A 5214-nucleotide genomic window follows, 5' to 3' on the forward strand; every position below is an offset into this window, starting at 1 on the left:
ATTCGCGCGGGCTACCTTCCTAGTTATTATATACTAAAAGTCTATTAAACTTCCTACAAATGCTCTCAAACCGCCACGTGGCATTCTACAAACGCTCCTAAGCCGCCACATGGCATTCTAATAAATAATAGAAATTCCTAGAAACTCTAAGAAAAAAAGCAAAACATCTGACCATCTGTTTTCATTTTAATCGGTGGACCCATTGTTTCAAACCGTCGGATTTATCTAAAATATCTTTCCACATCCACCTCCCCCTCCTCCCACACGTAACTCTTTCCCTTTGTACGTAGTCACGTACCGTGCAAAAAAAGGTTATATATGTACGTGCAGCCCACATATATATATCTCCTCCTTTTCTCTCTACACCCTATTTTATAGCTAGAAATTTAACATAAATATGGTAAGTTAAATGGTCATAATTTAATTTAGAATTAAAATTATAACTTAAGATCAATAAAATCCAAAATATTCTGAAAAAAATAAAAGCTAAACAACGAACCATTGATTTACGCATGTACGGGTGAATTATTATTTTCAACCATTAGATTAGATTATATCATATCAGATTAAAGTAATTAATCCCTCTCCTAATCTCATCCTTATTTGCAAGAGGGAAAAAATAAATATATAACAATTGATTTTCGCATGTACAGGTGAATTATTATTTTGAACCATTAGATTAGATCAAATCATATTAAAATAATTAATCCCTCTCTCCTAATCTAATGTGTATTTGTAAGAGAGAAAAATAAATATATGCTATTCATCTGGAGAAAATATATGTATGTATATATGCATGTACAGGAGAGGAAAAAAAAAGAAAATATGCATATGTACGTACATAAGAAAATCTATTAACCATGTTTTCCTAATCCTTAAATTAGAAATTTTGTACATGGTCAGTCTATCCCTCTGCTGTGGCTCCTTTCTCTCCAGTTTATTTGCTAGGGTATTCTATGTTAACTATATTTTAATAAAAAAGAGACCGTATATTTCTTCTGACATAAAACTAACACTAAAACAGTCAGATTTCATAGTACAATTAAAAGGAGATCACTATGGTTACGACCAAACAAAATGCAACATAATTTATTAATATGATGATGTAAACTTAAACAAAATTAACTTGGTTAAAAATACAAAACAATATTTAAATTTTGAAAAAAAACGAATGATTAAAAATTACACTCCAGTATAATATAAAATACACCCTAATTACAGTGTAGTACTCTATAATTATAAATTATAAATGTAAATGCACATTGAGATTCTGCTAATTATTACCTCTCTCTCTTTCTGCACTTTGACAGTCGCGTGGATGCCTAGCATCTAACGTTTCTACTGTTCGTGTACTGGTAGTAGTAGAGGTTGGACTGGTAGTAATAGCTCAGTTAAGAAGGCAGTTAGTGTCAGTTTTTACATCTCTCCACATTCTACCACATCGCTAAATGCTATAGCTCCAATCTCAACAATAAAAGTAAATTTCACTTTAACGCACCTTTTTATTACTGATATTTCGCTTTGTACCACCCTTTAACCAATATTTTTACTTTGCATAACGTATTTTTACCTCTGTGATACTTTGGACCAACCTCAACGCTTCTATCCATCTACATCATACATAAAAAATATGGTATTACATATAACTGTGACAGTTAATTGATTATTAGGAGCCGACATACCTGAGATCATTAATATGTACCCTGTCCAAAATGAAAATATTGGTTAAAGGGTAGTCTAAAATAAGACATTCGTAATAAAATATGGCCCAAAGTGAAATTCATGACATATATATAGCAATTCTGATTAAAAAGTTATCACATGGAACAATATTCTAACCCTTTTTATGTCTTTCTTATCTAAATAATCTTAACAATTACTCCATGCTTTTTAAGAACTGATAGTGGATATTATATTCATTTACAACCCACTTTTTTCTGTAGAAAATTGATAAATATGTTAACTATCTTTTGAATAAAAAAATATTAAATGGAACCACATTCTATCAATCTTCATGTTATTATAAATAGTCTTAACAATCAGCACAAATAAACATGATAACATATATTCCATTATATATTACCCCACGAACATGCATAGATGAATTAGATCAATAATTAAAAAAAATATCATAACTCATATTCATATGTTCATGAACAATTACTTCTCAAGATCAACTCTACACATTTTCAGAAGAGATAATTATATCTGCTAAAATTTAGTGGACCAATTAACGCCATAAACAAGTGTCACTCTATTTCATAAATGGACTCAAAACTAAAAAAAATTTCACTTCCATCTTATCTATGTGTCATTCCCTGAAGGGCGCTAAGCATGGATAACATAGTATACTCTGCTACTGTAGAAATGGTGGGTGGGGGGGCATGCATATGACTGAGTAAAGGTGACCTTGGTAAGAGGCTACTATTCATAATAAAGTTCAACTAGCCTACTTATCGATGCAATTCTTTAGCTGATAATGAATTAAGTGTTAAAATTATGCTCCACACTGATTTTGAGGAGCACGGCTATGTTGATAAAGGACACATGTTTCAAGGCATAAGAGAAGAAAGCCTTGGTGCCTACGGTCGGCTTCACCCATTAGAGGGGCATTTATATATAATTTTAATGGTTTTATCCCATGAATTGGTAGGAGCAATACTTCAAAATATTTATACATATATTTAAACACAAGTGAGGCATGAACAATCAGGTATGAAGTAGAGATGATCTTTTTGTTGTATTAATGACATATTAAGTTTGTTTTCTTGATGGATGTAATCCCATCTATTAAAAAGGCACACAACTTATAGTACACCGATAATAAATAGTGGTGAGGCGAGCATACATATATCCGGGACATAGTTATTTCTGTTTGAATATGAAAGATACTATTGTCATTTGGTATATCAAAATTTGTGGTCTAGATATTTATTTTCATATAATTATAAGGTGATCTACGGTCCTTATAATTAATTAATATGGCGAAATGGGATTTCTTTAGCATTATTTTTATAAATAATAAATAAGCGATTCTTATAATTAATACAGTGAAATACACCTTTTTTTTAACAATCTTTTATAAATAAGTTGCCCGCGCATATGCGCGGGCTTCCTTCCTAGTTATATACTAAAAGTCCATTAAATATCCTATAAACGCTTATAAACGCTCTCAAGCCACCACGTAGCACTCTGTAAACGCTTCTAAGCCGCCATGTCACGAATATATGGTGGACCCATGGTTTACTACCATTAGATTTACTTATCAAATAGAAAAGATAGAAAAAGGTCCGCATCCCACCCGCCCGTCCAGAACGTACATGCGTACGTATACCTCCTCGCATATTTCCGTTCTTTCCTATTTTCCTCTTTTAGTTAGTTTGATGGGAAAAATATTTTATGATTTATCCAAATGAAAAGGATAAAAAAAACCCATATATCTCACCCCCTACTCTCCAGTACGCACAGTACCTCCCCGCACATTTCCTTTCTCTCATATTTTCTTTAGATGAAAAAAATAGTTTATGATAATATATTTTAAACAACTATATTATCTAAATCATATAGATAGTTTTTTATTGGTGCACACCATTAGATTATTTACTATAAAATTTAAAATTGAAGATCCAAGTTAACAATATTATTAAAAAAAACATTTCTTTGAGTCATATATATTCTAAAATTGTGGTGACTTCATCAATCTCAAGATATACCGGCCTAGTCTTCCGGAGGTGCTCATAGGGGTAGGGTGTGCGTGTGTGCGTTCATAGGGGTGAGTGTGCGCACGTTGTGAGCGCCAACGTTTGTACTGTGTTTCTCAATATATATATATATATATATATTCTAAAATTGAATATTCAAATTAACTATATTATTAAAAAAATTCATTACTTTGAGTCATATATATTCTACAGACTAGCTATTATTCACGGTTCTATACATTTTTAAGAAAAATAAAATAGACTTTTAAACATTCTGATTAATAACATGCACTTAAATTAGAAAAATTCAAAACAATTTAAGTAGTTTAATTAGGAAATACAATACCCAAATTATTTTCTATTAGATCTAAGATTAAACGTATTTATAAAAATAGATGACTCAAAACTGTAGGACCCATTCGGTCTATCTTAAAAACAATAACCTCATCCCGCCTTACGTATGCCTCTAGCCCTCTTACTCTCACATCCTCTCCTCTCCAATTCAATTATCTCCTCTTCTATTTTTTTTAACTAACATAATATAAAAATAGTCATAGCTATTATAAATAAATAAATAATGATAACATTAGCTATATTTTGCTATATAAAAGTTAAAATATATCATTTGAAGGTCTATCGTTTGCATGGCAACTAAATAACAATGAAAAATTAGCTGAAAATATGTATTAAGGTATACTAAATCATTTTACATATTAAAAATCAATTAAACACCCTCCAGAGCGCTCATAAGTCACTGTGTATCATGCCCAAAAATTCTAAAAAAATCCAATTAATTTGTCTTATCCATTATTTTTAACCATTATATCTTTTTTTATTTTTTTAAAAAATCTTTAGTGGCCATGTGTCACGTCCTATAAAAACAGAAATAATCTTGGAAATTCTTGGAAAAAAAAGAATCAACTCATCATCGGCTTTCACTTAAATCATACACACGCACACTACCCCTATGAGTACCTCAGAAGGACTGGGCCAACATATTTTGAGATTGATAATTAGCCGTAAACACGAGCACCCGAGTCAAAGTCTAGAACTTGAACCTGGGTGCGCAAGTTCCACCACAAGGAACGTAACAAATGGAGTTACACTCACTTTGCTGATATTAAAACAACCATAATTTTTAAGCGACATTTCTTCAATATTCCCATGCCTTTCAAACTGGTGGAACCATTATTTTTAACAGTTAGATCTATCTTATATAAATAAGACAAGCATGTATTCATGGTTCACCATATTTCAAAATATTACCATGCGATTATATTTCATTTTATCGTATTTATGTTTGGCTACGTGGAGCCTCTCACCCACTCTACATAAAATGTTTATACATAGATCGTCTCTCAAACAACATCAATCATATTATTAGACTATATAAACCCATGCATTTAGTAAAACTTCATGTCCCACCCAATTCATCCTTTAATAAGTCTACCTTCTTTTCAAATGATGAAGAAGATTATAAATAATTGTTTATAGATATAGTATTACTTAAATA

This window comes from Oryza glaberrima, chromosome 2 (genome assembly GCF_000147395.1).
Source record: "Oryza glaberrima chromosome 2, OglaRS2, whole genome shotgun sequence".
Taxonomy (NCBI): domain Eukaryota; kingdom Viridiplantae; phylum Streptophyta; class Magnoliopsida; order Poales; family Poaceae; genus Oryza; species Oryza glaberrima.